This window comes from Spea bombifrons, chromosome 7 (genome assembly GCF_027358695.1).
Source record: "Spea bombifrons isolate aSpeBom1 chromosome 7, aSpeBom1.2.pri, whole genome shotgun sequence".
Lineage (NCBI taxonomy): Eukaryota > Metazoa > Chordata > Amphibia > Anura > Pelobatidae > Spea > Spea bombifrons.
In genome coordinates, this window is record NC_071093.1 from 5396279 (window position 1) to 5422264 (window position 25986).

General features: G+C 36.5%; 1 protein-coding gene and 1 long non-coding RNA gene across 2 annotated transcripts in view; both read right to left on the bottom strand.

The window, feature by feature from the left end:
• Window positions 1-25986, bottom strand: part of LRP1B (LDL receptor related protein 1B) — a 557319-nt gene that overhangs the window by 474059 nt on the left and 57274 nt on the right. The gene's annotated exons all lie outside the window — the stretch shown is intronic.
• LOC128501578 (uncharacterized) lies at window positions 8340-9378 on the bottom strand. The gene is made up of 2 exons (XR_008355049.1): window positions 9219-9378; window positions 8340-9183 (listed from the first exon to the last, which is right to left on the bottom strand). It is a non-coding gene; the product is annotated as an uncharacterized LOC128501578 (long non-coding RNA).

The following is a 25986-nucleotide window of genomic DNA, read 5'->3' on the forward strand; positions in this document are numbered from 1 at the left end:
CTTTACATGTTGTTAACATTTTTATATATAATGAATAAGAATATTTCGATGTAGCACGTATAAGTACAGAGAGGCTCATATGAAGCTAATTTATCCTCTGGTGCTAAAACACTTTGGCGATATTTAACAAATAGATGTTTGCCGCAAAATAGTTTGTTTGGATCTTGAGACACAGAGGAGCCATAAAGATTCCTTCTTAATAATTATAGATAAAGAATAGATCTTGGAAGTCTATACAACTCTTCATACTCATGTTTCCACCAAGTTTCCCCATGCGATGGGGGGGTATTTGTGGCACTTAATCCAGGTCCTGGTAGGGGTATAATGTTGCCAGTTAAATGATTTTTTTTTTAAAAAAAAAGGCTTATTGGTCCACTCACAAGAGACAAGACACCACATGAGTCAAAATGGACAACATACAAGTCTTACGCCAAGCAGTGCTTGTTCTTAGACAATTTAGCCCAAGCTCAAACTGGCCACTTGGCAAGTACCATAGATCAGGTCCCATAGATCAGGCGCCCAGCCGCATGCTCCAGGAGCTTTGCACCATGCTTATCCGTACTTCAAGCGCACATACGTGATCAGGCAGCTTCTGGCCTTAAAGTTCCACGGCCACCCCATAATTCCCAGTCCAGCCCTGATTAAACCTAACATTTGACTCCTGTAACACTCCATCATTATTTGGAATGAAGCACGTTTTCCCATTCTCCTGTACTCTATTTTATCTCGGGCAATACTTAAATAACAATTTCACGATTTAAATTTGTTTTTATCTGAAGTTGAAGTTTTTAAAGTTCATAATCAACAACAGTAATTTGCATATTTGTAAGTCTTCATTTGGCTTAACTGAAAGCTCGTTCGGAGCCTCCTTAAATACTCAATTGGATGGATACAGAGTAGCAGCGCCACACACACACACACACACAGCTAATAATTCTGTTTTATGATATGTCACACTCGTTCATTGAAGTTATGTGCTTTATTGACAGTCCTTTATATCATCTCGTTATAGCTTGGAGGACAACAAGATTATGGTCCTGAAAACGGACATTTGCAGAGCTTTCAAAATATTCTTTTGGCAAAATTTGCTTACTTTTTTCCATACTATCGCCTATTGTTCAAAATATAAAAATTTAGTATGAATTATAAAACTAAAGATAAGAAAAAAACAATTCTTTACAAAGCAAAATATATATATATATATATTTTTTAATTATTATTATTATTATTTATTTTTTTTTACTTTTTTTACTAATGCAAATAGTACAATTCATATCTAAATACACATTTTTGTAAGAAAAAAAATTCTGCTAAGTAAATAAAATGACACAGTACATGATATAATGTTCTTTATCCTCAAACGATCGCAGTAAAATATAAAACCCAATTGTTTTCCAAGACAATTGAGAAAGTTCATAATGAAGAATTTACTCAAAATGTAGAACTTTAAATTATCAAAACAATGTTTATTTTGACCTGTTGAAAAAAAAAAAACTTATCCAGTACTGCAGTAATTGCATTGACAGAAATGACATTTAATTGTTCGTCGTGCCATTTTAATTTGCCATTTGTTTGTTCGCTTTTATTGTTTATGAGACGAGATGAGACGCAGAATCCGTAAGAGCATCATGATGTTTATGTTTAACAAGCTGGTCTTGTCTAAAAGCCTCACCTCATCAGTTAACGGCCTAGAACATCTAGTGTAATTATATTAAGGTAAGTGTTTATTTATTTTGCTTGAGATTATAATGCTCGGGGAAGCTATGAATGTAGCGAGCTATTATCTTGTATTCTGGGGTTATGTGAAACATACCTAGTTACATTTTACGATTGCCATACAAAAAAAGTGATAGCACGAATAGTTAAAAAGTTGCACAGCTATAAGTCTATATATATATATATGAAACGTCACATATTGAATGCCAATATTTCAAATTTATGTCAAAATGATCTCATAAAAATCTGTGCAGGTTAATATTTTGCATCATATTTACATAAAACAAATAATTATTACCTGAACATGATAATGGGAGCAGGCTTATTGACATCATACCTTGGTGCTTGGCAGCAAAGAAAAAGGCTAAGGAAGGGATGGCTGTTGTCGGCATTGCCCTGAGCCAAGCCTAGACCAGCACCCTAGGTATATATATATATATATATATATATATATATATATATATATATATATATATACATATATATATATATATATATATATATATATATATATATATATATATATATATATATATATATACCATACTACACATTTGTTGGATGATGGAATGCCTGTAACTAGTATCCATACCTGCAGGTTTGACCCAGAGTCTCTGGTTAAAGTGCTTCTTCTCTGGGTCTCCAGATCGCTCTCCTCTTTGTCCGGGCAGGAGGGTGTGTCCTGGGGCTAGCCCCACCCCATGCACAGATAACCCCACCAATCACAAAGCCCCTTTCCCCCAGGAGACAGGCTTTGTTCACATGAATACTAGAATCCTTGTAACAAAATGTAACAAAGTCCCCTATATCCACGTAATCTTTTGATGATTAATGAGGATTAATGACATTTAACAAACGTAACGTGCCTCACACTTACTTATAACTTCCTTTGGAATACCCCTGTATTAGTTACATATTACAGATGCCCCCATAAATATATTTACATCATCATTGAAAAATATGGAATGCTTAAAAATATGGAAAATATCAACTTCTTCTTTAGCCAAGCAGTTTTGATAGTTACTGTTTTCTTTTAAAGCTATATTACTTTCATAGAAGTAGCAAACAGAATTTGTGCTTCACTGATTTGTTTTCTATCAAAACTGAACTTTTAAGTAGCTTTAGATAACCATTTGGGTTTATGGGGATTAACAAGAACGAGCCTTGGTGCTGAATTTCTCTACAGCGGCGTATCTAGGTTTGAAGTTCATAATAGGCTACCGAAGAGTCTTTGGGAGAAACTTTAAAATGTTTCTGAATTCCTTTGTCTCAATCATCTCAAAGGTAAAAGAAAACATTTTGAAACAAAGACTTAAAATGGTTCATTACGTTTTCTGTTTCCAGGGTTTTCTGATCGTTTTCCTATCGTAAAGTTTTCCACCTTCTCTTCAATCACCCTTACAAAAAGTTGCCCGAACCAATAATCAGCACCTTAACAATAGACAAAAAATGAGGGAGGTATGCAACAAAAATACCAAAGCAAAAAAAAAATTGTTTTAAATGTTTGGTCCTGATGAAGACCTCAAAAAGGTTGAAACGTTGGCATGTAGTGGGTCTTGTTTTGTCCTGATGAAGACCTCAAAAAGGTTGAAACGTTGGCATATGTTATCACCTGAAAAAATATATATTTTTGTACCATCTAGTGTGCATAGCTACCTTTCTTATTTCTAAAACATATCTATTGGGCGGATAAAGTATAATTGTGTGGGGTGTTATGAGAACAGAAACTTAAACAATTCTATATATATATATATATTTATATATATATATATAATTTGTAAACTACATGAGTTTATTAATTTTTTTCAACTTAAAAAATAAATAAATACAAGTTCCATTTTCCCCCATTGAAACTGATGTTTTGCCTTCAATTAAAAGTTTCTGTTATTTATTAGGAAACATAGCCATTTATAGCTCGTTATCTAATAAACATAGCTACAAAACACTAAACACCTCAGTAAAGTAATTTGGCTGGAAAAGAAAAGCAATTAGGTTTAATTCATGGCAACATAAATTTGACACATTTATCAGAGCCAATAGTTGTCTAATATCAAGCAAAGAACAGACAGATCTTCCCCTTGTCTAAAATAGGCAGCGGAAAAGCTGATATTTTACTAAGTTTCAGTTCAGTAGTGGATTTACTGTCGGAAAATACTTTTTGTCATTCTAAATGCATTTATAACTTCATTAAATAGTTATTTACTAGTAGCAATTGATACAGAAGCCTTCCCAAAATACTCTTGATTTTGTATAATAAGAAAGATAATAAATCTTTAAATTCAATGTATTAACCTTCACTTCTATAACACTCAGTGGCAACACATATACTAAGACAACACAGATGACATCACAGGAAGTCAAAATCCAGTACAACTCTGAAGTCATAGACAAAAAAAGATATATAGAAACACAGAATCTGAGGGTAGATAAGATCCTTTCTGTCCATCTAGTCGCCCGTTTTCCTTGCTGTTAAAACATCAAACCCTAATCAGTCGTTGGTCTTGTCTTAGATTCGGGAGCCATATGTCGATCCCGTGCATGTTTAATACCCTCGCTGTATTAAAAGATGTTAATAGAAGATTAATTTAGCCAGTACCTAACAAGTAGGGAGAAAACTCAGTGACTGAGCACTGGGGGCTAAGCAAAGAGTGAGAATCTGAGACATTGCTGACATCTCTTTATGTAGTCATTTTAGAATTTTAAGAGAACATCATAATATTGGGTGATTGCTATTTCTTGTGTCTTCCTCCATCAACAAAATCAATCAGTCTTTCTGGATTTACTCATCTTTAAGCAGAGGTTTGCCGGTTGCTTCAATATTTTGACACCTGGACTTGAATGAATTATGAAGGTCAACCTAGCAAGTGCTTTTAAAGAGAAGGGCTGATGGGTGCCTTCATGATGCATAGTCTAAATTGAGGGAGGGTTCTTCCAAGCCATCGCAACAGTTTAACTATCCCCAGTAGTCTACCTTGGCAGAACCTCATTGAAGTTGGCCTACAAAAAGTCTGCTGGTAAAATTCTTAGCTCACTTGAAGACTCCTGGTTTAGTGGATATCCCTGTTGACAGTAGGCCATATTCTCTGATGTGGTTTTCTGCAGCCCCTGCTAATTCTAGGCTATTCCCACATTCCGTAAATGCATCTTTATGAACTGTGCATTGGTCTGGAGAATTGTTGAGATTCCACCCAATAACGTGCACAGTGATATACAAATAGGCAAATGTACGTGAATCTCTAGGGGAAAGTACTTGAATTGCCCTTTCTTGTGTTCATTATCCTCACTATATAACATATAGATTTTAAGTCAATTCAAGCTGACAGTCTAATACAAGCACAATGAATAAGTCATTAGGTTTCTTAGTGAATAAATATGTTTTCATGAAGTAAGGACCAACATAGAAAACCTACAAAGGCCATCAGGGATGGAGCTGTATTTGTTGACTTCTATTATACTGCAAAGGAAAATTAATTAGGTAATAATAGGCGAAATATCTGTGGAGGTTGAGAAATGTATGTGGGATTGAGAAGAATGCGATTTGGATTATGTAAAGGAAATTCAATACTCCATTAAATATAAATTAATTAAAGATTCACAAAGATTTATCGAACAAAAGCTTATGTTTGAAGAAATGGTATGGTGACCAAAATAGTATAGATGCACAGAAAATTGCAGTTAGATAATTAGCAATGAAAACGGTTAGATGGATAATTACCAAATCAATCAACAGAATTCTTACTGAGAAGGCACTTTTGAATGCATAAGCGAAGGAACAGTTGAGCAACAAGATGAAAGCCTGTTGGTATGTAATATAGGCTAAGTAGCATATTTTTGAACATACCCTGAAGTTCTTGGCATGGCATGCCATTGTACGTTCTCTTACCCAGTGGGTTTGAGCTTCCTCGTGAGTGATGGTTACTTCCACTTATTCCATGAAAAAAATCTTTACAATTTACACCATTTTTTTTTCCTTTAAATGCCTAGGGCTATCACGCATGTCTAGGCCGTTAAGGAAGATCACAGGAAGACTTCTTGGCCATGGCTTGTCCTTTCTTCCATGGCTACACTCTGTGATTCCCTGGCTCTAGTATAGAGGAGAACAGAAAGACTTCTGGGCAATTGGAAGGCTCTGGACCTCCAGTACTGATGTGGATGGAGGACTTCAGGGCTATGCTTACCCTTTCTCCCAAAAAGCTCTTTATATACTTGCCTCTAATAGGTAGGTGGAGAGGAAGACCTATGGGCTATGGCTAGCCTCATTTCCCATGAGGAGGCTCTGCATTCTCCAAGCTCCAATATAGAGGAGGACAGAGTCCTCCTGGGCAGCTTTTCTATATATTGTAAGATGAGTAAGTCACAAGTACAATTATATCAAAGTTCACCTGATACATGGGTAAAATAAATGGTTGCTCTTTCATCCAAAATATCCCTTCTAATTTACAAACGAAATGCAAGAAGGCTTCCTTAATTGTTAATTGAGCGCTGTTAATCTTACTCCCGTGTACAGATGCACATGTATTAGCCTAGAGCAGCCCTACGCATAAATTAAAGAATCTTTCATACTTAAAAACATATTGACTTCATCTAATAATCCAACAGTTGTTCTCCTTCCAGAGCAGCTTGAATAAAGAACAATTTTCTTATCTCTTGTACTATTAGTCACAACTAATATGCCTTTGGACTGAACAGAACATATACACGTTATATATATATATATATATTGTGTCTTTGTTAATAAAAATTATTTGCAAGCGAAGAAAGGATGGAATGTCACATGCAATTTTAATTTTAGAATTTTATTGTCGTATCCGATCCAGGTCAACAGACTGCAAAAAGTTTTACTAAAACAGAAGGTGTCTAAGGTGTTTGCAAATTAGCAGTTAAGACACCTTTCTTACCGTTAAGACTGTTACTCCATCACGGTAAAGAGAGGAAGAATGGGACTATTGGAAAGCTAGTGCAGAAAAACAAAATGAAGTTTCCCTTGGGCACAATCCAATTATTTTCGATGGTCTTATGACTTTGTAAAAACAGATGTTTCCTCCATCCTTTGCAGAAAAGCGAAACCACCTTTAACCATATTATCTATTTATTCAAATGACTTAAGAGAAATAGAAGTTTTTGTCAAGGACTTTAAATGGGGCTGAGGAAAACAAGGACATAATAAAATTAAACACTGTATGATTTAAACGTAGTTAAGAACGGAATTCTTTCAAGGATTTCTTTTTTTTTTGCGAAGCCAAAAGCGATATATTTGGAAGGAAACTTTTGGAGAATTTCGTAATTTCCATGCGTTTTTCCACTTTCTATCCAACAAAAGTTTTTTAATTGCCTAAAACTTATGGGCATCACACACATGTCATAACATATCACGTATGTGCGGCACGATACACGCGGCCGCGCAATACTTTACTACATGCATGTAAGGAACAAGATCTGTGTTCGGGTGGCAGTAGAGGTAAGTGTGCTGCGCCATCTGGCAGTGGCCCGGTTTATCACATGGCCAGTCCAGGTCTGTTGAGGACTAAAGTTGAGTAGAAAAAAATGACATCATCTCAGTGAAATTGTGCAATATTTCTTGGTAGAACAGAACGCATCAAAGCCACTTGAATCAGCTACAGAACAGCAAAAGTGGGCACAATCTTCAGTGAGTTAACCCACGATAGCTCACAATTTAACACATTCTTCCCTTTGTCATTTTCTTTGCAAGTATTAACCCCTTAATGACAAAGCCCATACATGCACAGGCTCAAACTGCATTGTTTTCAATGGGTTTAGGGACCGCCCATTGTCCTTAAGGGGTTAATGGTCTTAGAGACTTGATGAATGATGTGCAGGGATTTAGTATAATAAGTATTATTTTTTGGGGGGGATAATCCTATTTTCGAGCTGTTTGTAGTTCTATCAAAAGTTCATATATTCATAGAGAGTTATGCATAAAAAACTGTATAAAGAAAAAAAATTATACACGACGAAGAGTACAAAAAAAAACTATCAATGCCTTAAAAACTTACTAAAAACAATTTTTTTTTTTTTTTTTATGAAAGATAATTGTTGCACTTTTGTTTACAATATAACTATTATTTTTTTATTGCAACCCGAACAATTGCGATGACAATTCCAACTCCGTTTGGTGTTCATTTTGGGATAACGTTCCTGTTGTATTTGTGAATCTGTACAACGTTTTTTTTTTTCCTTTGCTTTCTTTCTTACACCTATACTAGAGTTCAAAAGCTACATATACGTCTTTGTTCTTTTTTCATCATGGAGATAGGCACCTGTAGGTGGTCTTAAAAGCATTATTCCTTTGTAATTCTGACTGATTTTTTTTATTTTTTATAAAAGAACCGTAAAGTTGGTATGACAAGTCACCTCTTTGTAACTCTTTTATAACTCTCTTCTTCAAGTGCGTCTGCAATTATAGAACATTTTCCTTGGTTCCTATTGTAGACGATGTAACCTTACGACATACTCGCTTTATGTCAGAGCTCCTTGAATCAAAAGTATAACTACATTGTCCTTCTTTTTCTTTCTTAACCCCTTAATGACAAAGCCCGTACATGTACGGGCTCAAAATGCTTTGTTTTCAATGGGTTTGGGGACCGCCCATTGTCCTTAAGGGGTTAAGAATGCTTTTAGCCTTCGAGATTGCACACGGCAATGTCTCGCTGGACTAGACCTTACCTCGCTTGGAACTTAGAACCCAGGAATGTCAACAGACAAATTGGCTATATAAAAATAACGTTATAAAAATCTAGAACGTTGTGCCGTCCGGGATACTCTTTCTTTTGAAAGATTTGGTTTAACAGAAAATGATTATTAAAAACCCCTAAGGCCGTAGATGAAGAAAACGAATCATCTATTCTTTTAAAAAAAGTTGGCGGAAAAATGTGTGGTCGTTTCAGGAAAAAAGGAGTCGTTCTGATTTTATCAACTTACTAAATCTTTTTTTTTTTTTTTTAAGAGAACAATTGCTAAATCAGCTTAAGGCTAAGAAAAAAAATAGTACACATGCATGTATGTTTTCGAGCTGACCTTGTTTTATACACTTCTTTTTTCTGACATCCTCGATATCCTCAACATTCTTATGGTGGAAAGAAAATACTTCTCTAGATTTTAAAATATATTTTACCGCACTTTGTGATCCCAGGCTCAAAAAATATTATTGTGATTATAAATAAAAATGTTGTATAGTTAATGTTCTATAAATACATACAGTGCCGTATTAAACTTTGGCGCTACCCTAGGCCTGATCCAGGGCAGGTCCATCAGCTGTCTCCTCCTGGCTGCTGTCCTTACTGGTGAGCAGCGGGATATGACATCATATGATGGCGCTCCACGTTTTTCAGTCGTGACGCAACGAGCTGAAGTAAACTATGAAGGACTGAGTTAACGCAGTAAAGTCCTCCATGGTGTTAATGGGCCAGTTGAGGAGATCAGTGATCTCCTCAACTGGCCCATGGCTCCCTGTTGTGTGCCGAAGGAGCTGGCAACTTCTGGACCTGCCGCGTTGGCCTTCGTCAGCCTAGGCCAGAATACACCACTATGCACACTATATATACTAAATACATTTGACCGACATTCAAAAACTAATCTGTAGAGTCAGAAAAGCTTTCCAGACCTCAGCCGTCATTTCTTCCATGTGATTTTATAAGATCTAGGAATCACAATCTTGTTTCAGCTATCTTCTTTGGGAATAACATAGTAACATCCATTTTTGTGTTATCTATTGTTAGGGAAACCCTGTAGTAAAAATTCAGTCCATGGAACAGGACGGAGACTCGATAACTTTCAAACCCTTTAATTTCAAAACTGAAATCCCATCATATTGGCTTTCTGATACGTATATTACAAATAAGAGCAGTTTGGTTTCTGCTACATTTTCACTGCATGCTAGTTTAAAGTATATTTTTAGAAGTGTATAGCAATCTAGAGCTTTATAGATTTTTGTGCAAAACAAAATGATTTTCCTTTTTTAACCCCTTTGTATCCAAGTGTTATACTATATGAATTTCCCAATTTCCACCATATGATAAACCCGCTCTTTATTATCTTATGAATAGTATTTAATACAATTGTAATATTTTTTTTTATTTTCCTCTGATACCATATTTATATACTAACCCATCGTTTAGTAGAAAAATTGAAGTGGAGAAAATTTTTACAAAATCAGTTTTTCTTTAATCAATTGCACCTTATTTAGCTGAACACAAATTCTCCTAAAATACATTTGCCCCACTAACCCAGAAACAAGCCTTTCTAAAAAGTAGAAAAAAACAAAGGAAACATTTATTCTTGTAAGACACCTGGTGCATGTATACACTGGAAAGCGATGAATTATATATTTTTTTATATATAAATATACTATATATATATATATATATATATATATATATATATATATATATTATTTATTTATTTATTTATTTTTTTTAAATAAAAAATTGTTGTAAATAATCAAAAATATTACCAGGATTATTAGAAGGAAAGCAAAGAAAACTTAATAGTCTGTAAAATTGGAATTGCATTTTCTAGAACCCAGAAGCAAAAATCTGTGATTCTCACCGACATGGATTACATAATTGTAAATAATGTTGAAATTATAGGCATTGTACGTAATCTTTATTTGGCTCTTAGTACAATCACATTGTTTGAAAGGTAATAACTTTTTGTTTGTATAGTCGAGAGACAGGCTGGCCATATAGTCCAACGTTAAAACATATAAGGAATATTATGTCTCCCAGAACATGAATAAATCCATTGAAACCAAACAGAAAATGTATGAAATATGTATGCCAAACGTTGAAAGGTATATTTGCTGCATCTCTTGGGTGAATATGTTAAGGGGTCAGTGTAAGTCTTCCCGTATTAGACGTTTGAAAATATATACGGATCAGAATAATAAAACTTTAATGTACAGGTAATGTTACTCAATTCACATAGAAAGCAAAGCAAGCATGTTTTATTTATTGGGGAGTCATATTAGATACACGGAATACATATGTTGTGGCAGATCCCAATAACAGTCTGTCTTGAACTAGTCGGGATAAAATGTTTTTATGTGACAGATGGAAAGGGGGTCTTATAGGGGAAGCATGAGAGAGACGCATCTAGCTAGTGGGAGACTACATTTGTCATTTGCAAGTCTCTCTGTGCTTTTATAGAGTTCTAATTTAGAATACTAATATATAAATCTAGTATTTTACATGCACATAGGCGAATAGCTGAGTGAACCCAACACTTGGCTCCATACTGGCTCGCCAAAAATGGAGGATGCATCAGAGCCAAAGCAGCCAAAATGTCTCTTGCCATTTGGTCATTTTCTTGCCAGAATTTCAGTATTTTGTGTCTCTGGCTCAGCTCACACGTAGCTTATTAAGATGAATGTAGCTCAGTAACCTGGTGACCTGTATCCTTCATGTCTATGTGATGGGGTTCTCAGATGTTCTCCATGGCTTCATCATGTTTATTTTTCCAATTCTCTGATATATTACAGGTAAATAATTGTTTTCCAGTTCAATCATCTTTAACCCCTTCGTGACCGATTATGTACCAGATATGTCATGAAAAGATGTCCATAGAGGATCAATGACATATCTGGTAAGTCATGCTTTAAAAATGGTCCCACTTCATTATGACCACATGGTCACCACTGAAAGTCTACAGCAGATCCCCTGCACTTCCGTGCATATGTTCGATTCTGCAGCCAGTCACATGCATGGGTAAAGTCATATGACAAAGACACTGCTTGTAAGCACTGCCTTTCCTATGACTGTAGGCTGAGAGAGACAGAAAACATACAAAAGCGTTTCCTGTTAATAATACTTAATAATCATATTCGGGTGACCAAAAAGTAGCTTTTAAAGGTTAGTTTGGATACAATTATTTTAATAACCTCAATTTGTTCTAAAGCCATACAAAAGCTGCTTCTCTATAACTCTCCATTTAAAAAAAAACAAAAGACACTGCACCCTTTTGTTCTTAAGTTGTATTTTCTACATTCAAATGAATTCAAAATCCTCTTCTGGCTCTTTGAGGTTAATATATTTATACTCCGTTTAATCGAGCCTTACATTTAAAGCTAAAACACAACTTTCCCACACACTGTTCACAGCATGATGAACATTTATCAAACTCAGTGTTTTCTTACATGATTTTAATTGGGTTGATCAGATCAGGGTCACCATAGATGTGGTGTTTTGTTTTGTTTGGTAAAAAAAAACAAAAAAAATCAGCAGTCACAATACTTGTTAAGGCATGATGTTTCAGAAAAGCCACAGTGGATTAGTATATTTAGAAGTGTTTCATGCATTTTTTAATTAAATTACATTAATCAGACTCAGACTGGCCACTTGGTGCCTCAACATGATTGGGTCCTGCAGCATATGTCCCATGGCGATTATTATTGTATCCATGTAGGGCCACCATCTGGGGAGTGCAAGCAAGCAGGGTGGTTCGGCCTCCCTGATCTGCCATAGGCCCACTTATTGGCCTTTACAGCCGCTACCTGGGCTCTTACAGGCTTTTGGGCCCAGGTGACCTCTTCCAGAGGATTGGGACCTGGTGGGCCCTTGCCAGGGGATTGGGCTTGGTGATCCCTTTATAGGGATTGAGGCCTAGTTGCTCCATTGCAAGTAGGTCAAGACAGCAGAAGAAGCATGAGGTGGGATGGGGCAGGTGGGACCCTGTCTTTAGGTGTGTAGTGGGCCCTAAGATTTCTGGTGGCAGTCCTGTATCTATGCATTATTTGTATTAGTTGTAATGAAGATGGGGCTTTTTACACATTACACTTCCCCTTAAATCCACATCTTTATATATAACCTATAACCTAAAACAATGGACAACACAATTTGATTGGGTCACGGATATCAGTTCTAATGTATTTGAACACAAACAACGACATAGTGATAATGATAAAGCTGGTGCCAACGTCTTATTGGATATAAGTATTGTGCGGAAGACACTCTCACCCTGTCAATGTGATACATCGTAGCGGAGGGAGATAGCCCCCTATGGCCACACAGAGTGTGAAACAGAATAATGTGCATTGAGGTTCACATTGTCACCGGTCAACAACTGTTAAAACATTTCCACTGAAAGACAAATATAAGAACGGTCATAAACTGAGGCTTCAAGCCATTGTACGCCACAATGCCATTATTAGCACTAATATGTTCAGACAACTGAATGTTAACGCAGCATTACGCTCCCATGCTCTCGTGTGTATATAATTAGGAATGCAAATCCCTTTGATCATCATGATTTTTACTGTGCCATTATTTGTTAAATACACAATTACCAACATCATTTAAGGGGGGGGGACCCAAAAAAGCACTATTTTTATCAGTATTACAGGAAAATCTACATAAAATCGAGAAGACATGCATTAATAATTAAAGAGAACACGGCGTCCTAATTTTAGACCATCGCCTGTTCTCCGACAATCAAATCCATCTTGGAATAAGAAATAGATTTTTTTTCAATCTGTTAGCACTCAGTTATCCAGCAAACTACACGGGAGAATTGAGAGGAAGGAAGGGCAAATATTCATAGCAGGGGTAAAGATAGTAGATAACGTTTGCTAAAAGGTATGCTGCCTTTGCTACTTATAGCAACTTATAGCAAAAAAATCACTTTTTTTACCTGCTTCGACAGAAAACCACAGTTTTGACGCCTCTACAATAAAGGCGTCTTTGATCTTTCTTATGATTGGTTGTTGGCTATATGTTATAATTTATCAATCTAGAAGACAAAACATTGTTGGAGGTATTACGTTCCTAATGGGTATTTAAGAAATATGGTTCTGCTGATTAGAGTGTGCGAGTACTTTATTGTTCGTTGGACTTCTTTGATGTATATCAGAATTATTCCCGCACCTCGGCTTTTTTAGAATTGCTTTTTTCTTTTTTTGTAACCCCAATAGAGGTGCATTAAAACAGGATGGAATTTTTGATAATTTTAGCCCAACGATATATATCTAGTCCAGGGGTGTCCAAACTGCGGCCCTCCAGCTGCTGCAGGACTACATCTCCCATGCTCCTCAGCCAGCCCCTTAGCTGAAAGAGCATTATGGGAGATGTAGTCCTGAAGCAGCTGGAGGGCCGCAGTTTGGACACCCCTGATCTAGTCAATACTCTGCATCAAAACTTTCTTAATAACATATCTGGTTAAAGAGAAATACGTTCTCCGCGTCCTAGCTAAGGATAGGGTTCTTAGGTTGGTCCTTAATAACTCTTACTCCAAAACTATAATTTTCCAAAGTTATGCATTTTCTTATAAGAATCAAAAAGAAGTCATATGCCTATCCCATGCCTGTTTAAATTCTCTCACTGTTTTAGCCTCTACCACGTCTGCTGGGAGGCTGTTCGAATTATCTGCCACCATTTCTGTAAAATAAAGCTTCTTTACGTCACATTTAAGCCTCTGATTTACAGAATTGTTTGGAACCCTAATAGAGTCACTTGATAAAATAAGATACTTCTATGATGTGATTTGCTTTAGTCGGGTTTATCCGCCTATTCTTCCAATATACATTTTATATATATACACATTTTGCAGGCATGCAGTGTTTCCCAGTTGAAATCAATAAAAATATAATGGAAACACAGCTTCCCGACATGTAAATGTTGAAACAGCACATCAAAAATACATTTTTATGATTATGACCCATCTTTATGGTTATGGGTTAATTTAACATGGTACTTATAGGACAGCTGTTTCCAGCACAAAACATCAGTATGTGACAAAGTAAACCATTTTTTCGGCAGTTTTTTTCCCCCCATTAAAGATAGACGCTTTTAAAAAAGAAATGATTCTACAGAGAACAGCTTGATGCATTATCATGTAAAAAGGGTAGGCACATATGCTACTGATAATATTCAGCCAGACGAGATAAGGTCAGCTTTGATGGACGTGGATACATTTGTATTTGCTGCATTACAATATGTAATTGCCGGTGTTAGCAGGCACGGTAATATCATCGCATAAAGACCCAACCTTGTATCACGCAGACAGACACACTCTCTTTTGGTAAAAAAATAAAAAAAAAAAAACATTACACACCTGGGTATCTTCATCAGTATAAAAAGTATAAAAAGATAGCAACAGCGACAAGGAGGAAAGAAAATTAAGAGTATGTCTTTGAATTCTAGCATAATACAAGCCATGCAAAAGCACCCACCGCTGAACACTCAATTAAAATCTAACATCTAAAGCATCGCTACATGCCCATGAAGTGAAACACTTTTTAATAGAGTGTCAGTGTTTGGTTCTATATAAAATTATATATACAGAAAGCCATGAAGGAAAGGAGAGAAACGTGGGGGAGGGGGGATAAAAAAAAAGAGAGAGCCACAAGTAATAATTTAGGAGATAATTGAAATATATTTAAGTGGAGAAGGGGATAGGGGGCATGGAGGGGGCTATAGGATGCACCTCATACCCCCATAAGCTTAATTGTTATCGTTTAAACCCCAATCGACTTGTAATAACGGGTGTAATTTGGCCTCTATACAAACTTTTTGATGAATATTTTTTCATAGTGAATTTGATTTCAGCTAACCAGGGGCGGGCTGGGCCGGGGGGCAGGGGGGTAATTGCCCCCCAGGCCGCCCGAAATCTAATCTAAATGGCCGCTGGGTGCTGATGCCGCCGGCCGGCGCCACTTTAATACTTTTTTTAAAATTTAATATGGCAAGCCGGATCGGCTATTAAATGAAAAAAAAATAGTATTAAAGCAGCGCCGGCCGGCGGCATCAGCACCCAGTGGCCGTATGCGATGGCCGCCAAGTGATGGGAGCAGCGTGAGGGGTGAAAGCTCCGCCCCCTCGCACTCACCTTTCACCCCTCACGCTCCTCCCATCACTATGCGGCCATCAGATTGTTGGAAATCGAATCTAAACGGCCGCTGGGTGCTGATGCTGCTGGCCGGCGCTACTTTAATACTGATCCGGCATATTAAATAAATAAAAAAAAGGATTAAAGTAGCTCCGGCCGGTGGCATCAGCACCCAGCGGCCGTTTAGATAAGTTGTCCAGCAGTCTGATGGCTGCATAGCGATGGGAGCAGCGTGAGGGGTGAAAGGTGAGTGCGAGGGGGCGGAGCCACTTCACTTGACTTGCCCCCCCAGGCCTTAGGCTGCCAGCCCTCCCCTGCAGCTAACCATATAAACCCTTAGACGGAGGCACTTATAAGTCAAGCATTGTGTAGGTTGCAGAGTGAGAATTCATTGTCTCTCTACCGCTATGAAATTGCTTAACTTCCAGATACATTTAATCAATAAAACATCTTATAGAAGACTAAAGGAATTCATTTCACGTTGATCTATGTTTATCTTTGTAGCTGTCAATTCTTCTTACAAAGAGTAATCTTCTAGCAGATAAAAAGTAAAAATCACAAAAGTTAATATTTTAAACATTTTTCGAGTTTGTATTCACCCAGCTTCACATGGCGCATGTTCTATTGTTTATCATTGAGACGACAAAATGGGCTACAATGAAAAGAAACAATTGTATCTACAAAGTTTAAAAAGGGCATAGAATGTACGATTCGTACCTTAAGTACAATACTCTCCATATACGGAAAGAATTCTATGTTTTTTTTCTTTTAGATACATGTTCTTCAATTCTTTTGTACTATATAAAAAAAAATCCTCGGAAACCAGATGTATCGGTGAAATTAAAGTGATTTTATACTTGTTTAATACGACTCTTACCATGACCTGTCGTCATCTTTCCAATTGTTCATTGTGATTAGTCATTTGAAATGTATTATAGTGTCTTGTAACTAAGGCTATACAAAAATATCGATCACACTGCTGACTGTAAATCAGGATCTGAGGGGTTAACATTGCCTTGTTGTATTTCAACAGCCTTTAAGAAAGCACTTTATTTAATTGGTCCATAAGACAGATTATGAGCGAATTAGCTAATTGAGAAGAATGGGGATCATATATTATTTTCCCAAAAGGTTTATAGAAAAAAATGGATTTTGGTTATAAAAAACTATAAAATGTCTAGCCATTATATTGTTGCCCGATTTCACCTTTTGTAAAGTAGAAAAGTAGTCTGAGCATTGCTGAATTTCTTTGGGACATTTACAATTTTTATAGCACTGCTCATGTCCCCCCACTGTCCCGGGTATGCAGGTAGAAAGATCTCTAGAAGATCTCTCTTGACCAGCCCACCGAGCTATAGAACCCATTGAAGTCTGTGGTATGTTAAATGCATGTTCCTGCCACCAGTCATGACCCCTGCCTGATCATTAGCATGTCTCTGCCTACTTTATACCACACACCACCAATGAAGCTGTCCTGCTTTGGGCAACTGAAATGTTGGGGGGGGGTACAATGTATGCCCCTTACCATCATTAACCACAATCAGCGTCTTCTTGACTATAGATTGAGCATGTAGTTAAACGTGATACCTTTTATTGACCCAAAATACAAATAGATGTTAAGCCACGTTACGTTCTGGGACCTCAAATGTATCTTCTGCGGGAAGAAAGAGGTCTTCAGAAGAAGACCTTAAGTGTCCCAATAGCTTTTTCAATGTAAGCCCCTACAGCTGTATGCTCCATCCTGATGGACCAATATGGCAATATACAAGGCAACAAGATTCATGATATACATATAGTGAAATACTGTATGTTTCTAATATATATATATATGTATATACTTAATTTAATATATAAACAACATCACTTAGGTCTATGTAGTATATAAGATTAAAACAATACAAAATTTGGGAACAGTGGCAGAAAAAGTATAGCCTCAGTTACAATTTCCATAATAATTTTAATCAAATCATAACCAATCCTTAACCGCTTTATCTAAAATTTAGCAATTTTCAGGTGCCCTGTATCTAAAATGTGCTTTAAATTAAAAGATATCTCTAAATTACTGTTAGTGTAATCAGCCGTCCACAATGGTTGATGATTTGCCTCCTTTTTTCTTTTATATTGTGAAATATAAAGGTGTTACAAAGAGAGAACAGATGTCAAATATGCAAGTTTAGGACGTAATTCTGCCATTACCGAACCCCCTTAGTATCCATCTGCTCTAAAAGAATTAAACTAGGCTATCCTACCTTACAAGTGAAATGACGTTTATTATTCTAATAAATATATTTAATCGAGAGAAGGAGATCATAGAAGGCATGGGTCTCATTGATATGAATCTAAAGCAAGTTTGGAGCACATAATGTTTTATGGAGGCTTGCGCAACTTATCAAAGTAGAATTTGGTGCTTAAAACCAACAGTTGTAAGTAGTAAATAATTAATATACCTTTTAAGGGCTCTGTATACAGCCCCCAATGCATTAACTAAATATAGAGCTCTCTGTATTAAAGGACATACCTATAGCTGGTATAGGCAAAGTACACCTATACAGGAACACTTGTGTCCATTGCAAGGCTTCAGAAAGCACCTGTTGCTTTTAATGTATTTATTTAAACGTTTGCCACGTGAGATTTACTCACCAAGTCTGTTGGCAGGAAACTTTGTAGGATGTTAAAAGGTTCATGGTAGGGCGGTGGATAGGTGGGACAACCTCCCAGCAGAAGTGGTAAAGGCAAACACAGTGGGGGGGATTTAAAGATGAGTGGGGTAGGTATATAGCACCTGAATCTAAGACAAGACCAACTAAAACACACACACATAGTTTAAATACCTATCACATCTTACTTCTTAATATATTCCAACATATGGAATGTGTCCATACGGATTCCTTTTACTTACAATACGCCTTAACTATGTTCTTCCCAGACCTTAGGAAGAGCTCTGTATGAGAAAAGTCCCTAGAGACCTAATGATCGTCCTTTTATTCTTAGAATAACTAGCTCATTAAATAAAGGACACGGCTAGTGGAGATATCTTAAGTGTAAAAATGTGAAATATGGGCTAATTAGAGGGGTTGATTAGTGCCTGCCATTGTTTGTGACTCTAGAAAAATGTCCTCTAGGTATAAACCTACCGTCCTTTGGATGTTGGCGAAGCTAAAGTAATTACTGTGTTTTTTCTTAGACGCCCAAGGATCTTTAAGTAGTGGACACGCTAGTGTTGACTTCTTTTACATGTGGATTCAAAACAAGAAATGAGTCAATCTGGAATGAGCTTCATAAAATCCTTACATGAAATATGCATTGTTAACCAAGAGACCAGGTTTTCCCGAACAAACTATGTCTCCCTCCTACATACGTTTCGTTTGAACACATAGGAGAGAAGCGGCCAACAATGGCTAGAGTTGGGCAAAAAAACATTTGTCCGTATCCAGAAAACAGAGAAAATTAGCATTTTCTACCCCATGAGAACTCCCAGGGGAAAAAAAAATAATCATGTATTGTGACTTTTACATCATGTTATCAGTCATGACATCATAGCAAGACATTTCAGGATACATCAATGAAACTCTTAGATTTTTAGCTACACTAATGGGTCAATGTGCCACTATTTGCCACTACTAACCTTAATAAATAGCAGAAAACTGAAATTCTATGAATGCCACAAGAGATGATGCATCTGAAAAAATATTGCAACCTTGTTTAAATGAATCACTGTGGCATGACTATCAGCGCTCTAATTACATATGGTATGTCAGCTGATCTTTGCATATCTTTTTTTAATATTCAATTACCCGCTGTAGAAAATATATTTCAGAAATGATGTTGTTTATTTATTTTTCACTCGACATTCAAGATCGCCATCCAATTATCTCGGCGAATGAAAATGGATGCTAACGGGATGATAAATAATTTTAAGTGACAGGTACAAGGGAAGAAGATCATACCTAATTTTCCAGGAACAAGCAGTTAAGAGCAATACTTGTCACTCAGAACATTTTCATTATCTGGTTTCTGTTTGTAATTATATGCATTTTTAATATCACATAATTAATTTCTTGTGCAGTTCTTCATGCTGCATTGAGAGTTTTTGCTTCTCTCTTCTACAGACGAGACTTATGTACAAAGGATAACGTGAATTTAAATTCTAGGAGACAACCTGGCCAAGTTCCACCTATTAACGAGGTTGATGCTGTTTCATGTTTTGCAGAACTCTAGACGTTCTTTTCATAGTAGACCCTTTAGTGAGCTCAAAAGCGAGATATATAACAGACAGTAGTGACGGGGAGGATGTTAGTGATCATAGCTAATGTGTTCACCCGCATCTGTTGTACTCTCGATCAAAACTCAAATATGTGTTGGGCAAGAACATGCATATGTTCCCGTGTGAGGAAATGATTTGACTACAATGTAACAAATGTAGCTTTCAAAAGCTCCCATTCAAAAGAACCAAGGAGTCCATGTTTATTATGCAGACAGCCTGAGATAAGACACACCGTACAGAAGTATCTCTCTGCAACAGTTGCCCTACAAGAGTCCAAACTATAGAGATTACTGACATAGATGAGAAAACACCATGGAAGCAAAACCACACATGCTCATCCTCCTGATGTTCAACTGAGAAGACATCTCTGTCACTCCATCACCAATCCAAATACTAAATACAACCTCACCTCTTATGGTGGGAATTAAACCAAGTATCTCTTCTTGGAGGAGAAGGGAAACATGGTGGTCAACTGGAGTCCATCTTCTTTCAAAGGTTTTAGTTGGTCTGTGCAGTTACAGAGACAAAAAACTATCCCATCCATAAGGACAATGCAAATTTCCTCTAGAGCTGCCTGTTAGAGCTAATTGTGAACTATTTTGCAGAGTGCTTACTATCTAGAGTATTTGAGTTTCTAGGGCCAATTGGTTAGACTTCTTTGTCGTCTTCCTACACGTAACCTCAAAACAGAACACCGTTGCACTGTGCCGTGACTACTTTTGGTCTTCATTGGGCAGCAAGTGGGCCACAAGAGAGCCTATACTGTCAATGCATGCTTGAGAAGGTACATCTATTACCTAGACTAGCCCAGAAATTGTACACTAGGGTTTGAGGTCTGAAGGGTGTGGGAGTATTGAGTGGACCTAGTGAGTGGCTAGCAACTTTCCAATGTGCCTAATTGGACACTGCCGGTGATATGCTCATGTAACACTGAGATTAATATTTTAACATTACAACAGATGGTAAACAAATAAAGGACTCGGCATGCTATAATGTTCTACTATAGCATCTTAACACAAAAGGGATGCTGCTTGGTTTGTTAAAAAAAACTCTAAAATTTTAAAATTTGTTGGGAAAAAATAGCAAGAAACAAATTATATTTTAAAACAATATTTATTTTCTTCAGGAAAGTGTTTCTGAATACTTTATGTGACCGTTATGTTCTTTTAACAGACGTCTACATGTCATTATTCATAGCGATTGCTTAAGTTTCTTCCAAAGAATTCACACTTCATGATTAAGGCTAACATCTGTATAGATGATTTATGAATACAATATCTAATGGCTTAATTTCTTGTCGAATGTTATTCCACTACAAATCAGAAGTACTTAGAAGTTCTTTGCCCTGGGGTTAATGGGAGGCACAGATAATGGAAATCATATTTGTTTAATGTCATAAGATGGATTGTGTAGCATAGTTGGAAATGGGACACAAGAAATTCACTGTCCCTTTAACCTTCAGCGCAAAGCATTAATTAATTCCCTGTTACAAACAGAAACACTAAAACAGTATATTATAGCTTGGTTTTACTCTATAGAAATGACCGTTATTAATGATTCTGGCAATATATCTTAAGTACTGGATCTTTCGGAATCATTTGTATTAGACTAATGCACTTAATAAATGTAAGAGTATGTTTAGAGTACATAGTTCATTTGGGGAGCTGAAATATTTCACCTGAAAACCTCTGTTTCTGTAGAATTAAGAAATAAATACAAATTTATGGTGAAGATCGGGGTCAAAATATGTGATTAATAATCAAGTTTTAACATTGTGAATGGATTGGGATTCCAATATGTATAGCTTGGAAGAGAGAAGAGACGTGATGATGTGATGGCAACATTTAGCTACATTAAAATACAAAAAAATCCGGATTTATTTTTTTTTTAAGGAGAAGAAATGAGGTCATAATCTAAAATTAGAGGCCATAATCTAAAACCACAGGGTAAGCACTGAAGAAAAAATGTTAAAACCCACTTTTTCAGAGAAGCCTGCCATCTTAGTTGCTAGAACTTTCCTGTCATGGATACAACTACCACACTACCGCTAACCTTGTTCTCACCCCATTTACTCAAGATTGTAAGCTTGCAAGCCAAGCCTCTCCACCTAATGTATCAGTTTGCCTTAGTCTGTCAATTTTCGTCTTGTCATACCCCTTGAATATATGTATTGTAAGAAGCTCTGTGTAAATTGTTGGCGCTATAGAAATAAAAGATAATAATAATAATAATAATAATAATAATAACGTAACGGAATGATGTAAAGGAAAATTACACTTTACTGAAAGGGTGGTAGATAAGTCAAACAGCCTCCCAGAAGAGTGGAGTTTAATACAGTAAGGGACATGCATGGGATGGCCATATGTTTATTCTGAATCTAAGACAGGACCAAGGACTAATCAAGGTTTGAGTCTTTAGATCAGGAAAAATGGGCAGAATAAATGGGGCCGGATGGATCTTATATCTCCAATCAAAGTCTATGTTTCTATGCTTAAATGTCCTTTATTACCCTTATGTATAATACAATAAAATTGAACTTTTGATCCACTATGTTGACCCTTTTAATATTTTCCGATTGAATAAATACATATTTCTGGTCAAGTCTATAGGTGTTGCATACTGTTGAGGATTTTTAACTGGAGGAATAAAAATGCAATATTGTAAAACTCAAGAGTTCAAAAAATTCTCAAGACTCCAACAAAGTTCCATTACCTTTGTCTTCCGTCAACCATTGAGGTTTCGCTTCTGCTGACAACTGAACAATAATGATTGAAGAATTTATGTGGTGTAAAAAGAAAGCTGCGGTGCCTTGTATTTATCCAGGATTTTTTATTGAAAGGAATCCATTGAAAATGACAAGACGGATGAGAACGCCGAGTTGCTCTACGTTCAACACTTAATTCTCCTGACCTTCAACAAGAGAGCATACATCTTAACTACGTAAATGTTTACCATCATTATTTGAGTCGTTTCTTTGTAAATTCAATTCTCTTTGTGGATTTTGTATAACCGTTCTACCGAAAAAGTATATTTTGAAATTAATAAAACATCTTTTTTTAAGATTGGAAAATATCAGTGACATTCAGTCTTCGCTAATGATCATCCAGCGTGCAATGTTCATTAAAAGTGAGATCATAAAAACACCCAGTAGGGATTGATCGTGGCCAAGCTATTCATAGTCAAGTCTTGTATTAATACACAGAAGATAAGGTTTGTTGTCAAGAATAAAAAAACAGAAAAAAAACAGAAAAAGCCTACGAATTCCAAAAAGTATGATCTTATAAGCAGGGCTTTCCCAAATTTGTTATATTAAATTATATTTATAATATATATTTTTTTCTCTCTCTACAACATTACAGTCTATATGAGAGAAGCACAAAAAATATTTAGTTCTCAAAATGTAAAAAAAAATATATTTATTATAATACAAATACAATAAATATATACTATTATTAGCCAACAGCAATTATACTGAAAGTTTCTTGTTTCCATGCATTATTTCACATGGGTCAATATTGTGTTGTTCCAATTGAGCATTGTTATAAAATTCATGTTCTAATCTACAGTAAATGTCTTGTGGAATTCTATAGCGTTCCTTCTCATGGGTTTCAGAAAAAAACTCAATTATGAAATATGAATTTTCTTTCAAGTATTAACTTTCACTGTGCCAAAAATGTCCAGTTTGCTATTCATGTCACGTCTTGCTAATAAATCTACCAGCTGGTAAAATAGAATTCTTCAGTCCTGTCGTACATTCATTATAAAGATCTTTATATCATAAAGGAATGGAATCTGTTGGCAGGTAATATTCTGTGGTTGTCTAGGCATTTAGTGAACTCAGAAAAGGACGGGAACAGAACCTAATATCAAAGTTCTTGTCACCTAGGCCACAATGCACCTCTAGTTCCCTCTCACCCTTGTTTTAGGCAATGTGCACATACCGGGGAAATTCTTAGCTCTGGCTACCCTTGTGCCCAGTGACATCATGACATGACATCAGTGGGCGGTCCCATGACATCGGTGGTCCCGCTGATGTCGGTAGGCGGTCCCACTGACATCCGTGGGCTTTCCTGCTGACATCACGGGAAAAACCCATTTAAAGGGGAAATGGCCGGGGAGCGTGGCGTGTCAAGATTCGAGTGTTGACCCAGAGAACTGGAGAACTGGTGTTTCACCCGGAAAGTTCCCAGGTATGGATATATAGGAGGAGAACTTTCTCTCCTATGGCTTTAAAAGATATTCATTGTATTACATTATCTGTATTGATAGTAGCCCCCGTCTGTTGTTTAATTGTCCTCTAAGGGGTTCCTAGGGGGAGACATTGGACAGCTCAAACCTTTGGTTGTTATTTTCTTACTCTGAGTGCCAAGCCCAATTGAGGATTATAAATATATTACTAGACATAAAGAATGCTGAATGACCCCGTGATACAAAGCATCGTTCTGCAAAAACCTGTACAGTACATTCCCGGTCATAATATCACAATAACTTGCTTCTCATCCTTCATTTTGTTCAGAAATTGCTGCTAGGTTTTGACCTTCTACATGACTCTTCGCCTTTTGTTAAGAGACCCAATTTGGCTGTGAAAGTTACAGATCGTGAACCACAGTATTTTCTCCTGCAGGCTTACTGAAGGCTTTCTTTTTAATGTTCAAATCTTTCATTTACGTATATATCTAACTAATGTTTGAAAATGAATTTGGCCTTCGCAATCACATTCATTGCAAAGGAGCACTAGAATCTGTGACATTGCGCAATAACGCAACACATTGTTCCGAAGAATATAGTAGTTATAAAAATAACAAAAATCATGCAAGTAAATTATATGTTTCCAAATGGTTCCATTGGCAGTTTTGCTCTTGCTTATTCATTTGTATTGAAAAAATTGAAAAGTTGCGATATAATTCAACAGAACGGGACAACCAGTATACGTAAAACGGAATAAAGACCGTGATAAGCCGAGATAAACTAAATGAAGGAAGGTTTATCAACCAATCAGAATGACGGCTCCATAATCTGGAGGCCTAGCTGTAATAATATGTCGCAGGCCCCCTCATTGGCCCTTACAGCCCACTATGTGTGTCTGGGCTCTTTTGGGGGCTAGTGGCCCCTTCCTAGTCAATGGAATCTGGTGCCCTCATTGCAAGACGTAAGGCCTTGCTCAATCCTGGGGCATGGTGGCAAGAAAGGCATAGAGAAGGAGCATATGGTGGGACAGGCTTTAGATTTGTACTGGGCCTCAAGATTTCTGTTGGTGGCCCTATCTACAAGCCTCATTTACATATATATATATATATATATATATATATATATTTTAAGGTTTGGGCAAAATATTGTGTTTTCTTGAGCTCCATGGTCCAGTGTGTCGATGGCGATGGTTTGTATTGGATTTTTTTCCCCCTACAAATCATCAGAAATGTTGATTAGCACAGTACAAATATCTAATTTTAGAGAGAGATGGCTGTAAATGGGATTCTTTCATTGATTAGATAGGCTTTTTCTGTCTCCCAAAACAATGGACGAAAGGAGCCGCTTACTCCCATGTGCTGGCCCTAATTAATGGCCTACCTGTGTATAATTTAAGCGTATTACATCACAGATAGGTGTGTCGTCCATGTCCCCCCTAGGTTCATCCGCATAATTCACCTCCACAAAATTATAATAAAAGAAAATTAAAAACTCTATGGATCACATACTTCTCTATTCTGTGTTTTATTGAACAATCCCCCGGCACTCAATTTATTCCAGCTGATTTAACTGATTGTTCCACTAGAGATTCAATCATTTCTAATAAAAAGATATTCTGTACATGCCAGGACATTCCTACAGGAACAATTTTGTGAATTATAGATTATACCCCACTGAGCTGCTAAAATGTAATTGTGCGCTGTTTTTCAAGTAGCGTTTTACGGACGTTAATTTAGTCTCTCCGCGGCCATTTATCATCTTATTCATTATACTTGTAGCTTTGATTTTTTGGTGACAAAACATTTGATGTATTTTCTCTCCATAAGCTCATATTGTATGGTCTTTGGTATATAACGAGACAGTATGGCAATTAATGAGCATAACATATAATGATAGTGGGTTAGGAACATGCTACACATACAGTATCTCTACGGACCTCTCTTACCCTTTTTATGATACTTACTTTCACTTGAATATTTCAT